General features: G+C 30.9%; 1 long non-coding RNA gene across 1 annotated transcript; it reads right to left on the bottom strand.

Annotated features, from left to right (window-relative positions):
* Positions 1-471: 471 nt before the first annotated feature.
* LOC110036771 lies at positions 472-928 on the bottom strand. Its single transcript, XR_002295263.1, has 3 exons — positions 832-928; positions 706-760; positions 472-611 (listed from the first exon to the last, which is right to left on the bottom strand). It is a non-coding gene; the product is annotated as an uncharacterized LOC110036771 (long non-coding RNA).
* Positions 929-1788: the final 860 nt, after the last annotated feature.

Genomic DNA, 1788 nt, shown 5'->3' with positions numbered 1-1788 from the left:
TATATATATATATATTTGATGAGTAGTATTTTTAAAAAATTTAATTGACCAAAAGGTTACAAAGATTTATAATCAATTAAAAGTATTAATGAAAACAATAGAATAAAAATTATTAAATTAGATTCAAATGAATGTTTAAATCTTGCACCAATCCTTAACATCTCATGGCTACTTGATTACGGTTGTCAAAACGACTCTTTGTTCGTGAACGACTCTTGTTTGGCCTCGCTAAGCAAACGAGCCGAACACGAACACACTTTTTGAGCTCGAAATATAAACGAGCCGAACACCAGCTGAGCCTAGGCTCGCTCGTGTTCGTCTCGTTTACACCCCTAGCAACAAACACTACCGCACTAAAGTTTTTAAATAATTTATAGAATTAGTGAATGTAAACTTTTTCATTAAATTTGTTTGTAAACTCAAAAATATTTTAGCTAAACATGGTAGTCAATAATGTTTGAAATGTGTTGTCAAACTAAATTTTAAATTAAACTGAAATTTTGTTTTACATAAGAGGGTCGTAATGAAAGTATTTTAATCTTATTACATAAATATCAACATCTAAAAGGGCCTTAAGTTGATGATCACCATTATTAGTTCTTCATGATGACCTGAATTTAGGCACAAATGCCATATCAACATTAATCTGAAAAAAAACAAAATAAAATAAAATAAAAATCAATACTCGCATATGAATTCCTTAACCTTCACTTCACTGAAAGAAAGATCTGTGTCGATTGCGTTCCAGCCGAGCCTCCCTCTGTGAACATTGAAAAGATAGTTATAACCCATTAGCATAGTTATTGAGGAATTTGATGAGCTGAGACATACTACGTTTAGACGATGGATGCGCGAACGACGGCGTGAATTTTACCACACCAACGAACATACGTCATTGTGTGATTCAGGCCGTCGTCTGCACGTCTGATAAACTGGACGTAATATTTTCTCAAATGAATGGGCCACTTACATATATACAAGACAATCCCTATATATTTACATATCTAAAATCTAAACAATTATTTTTATATGCAAGCCACTCGAATCTTTTAACAACCCATCAAAATTATGACCATCAGTATATTTCTAAAAGTGATACACCTTTCCATGCATTGCATGGGTTTATGACACTAAAGTGTTATTAGTATAAATATTAAAATTGGGGTGTTGGATGTGTAAAAATATAAGCATTATGTGGTATGTATGTAAATCTTCCATTAAAAAGGATTAAGGCAGGATGCTTATGCCAAGGCTGTTTTCAGTTCATTTTAGAATAGCTTCACTAAAATATTTCAAACTTCATATATCAAAGTCAAATCATATCGATTACACATGGCATGTACATATAAAATATTTCAAACTTCATAGCACTCAAATCTCTAATATCACATTGAAAATACCACTTTTCCTAACTTTTTTTATAAGTCAAATGCTTATTTTTATGCATAAGTTTATAGCACCATGATTTTATAAATGTAAATATCAAACTCTAAGTGTTAGATATGTAAATCCATAAAAATTGTGTGGTAGGTCCGTAAATTTCCTTTATTTATATTGGCTTGTAGAAGATTGAAACCAAAGTAAGCCGAAAATCTTACGAGGTCACACTATACAACATTATAAGGTTACTAATGAAAAGAATGAATGTTGAATATTGCAGAAAAAGAAAACAATCATTTAATCAAAGGTTTCAAACTATTGAGCTGAGACAACGAGGCATGTCTATTTATAAAAATAAGGGGCATTTACATACACACCACATAATTCTTATGAATTTACATATCTAAC

This window comes from Phalaenopsis equestris, unplaced genomic scaffold (genome assembly GCF_001263595.1).
Source record: "Phalaenopsis equestris unplaced genomic scaffold, ASM126359v1 Scaffold210660, whole genome shotgun sequence".
Classification (NCBI taxonomy): domain Eukaryota; kingdom Viridiplantae; phylum Streptophyta; class Magnoliopsida; order Asparagales; family Orchidaceae; genus Phalaenopsis; species Phalaenopsis equestris.
The sequence above is the reverse complement of the archived record's forward strand: the minus strand, read 5'-3'. Positions and strand labels throughout refer to the sequence as shown.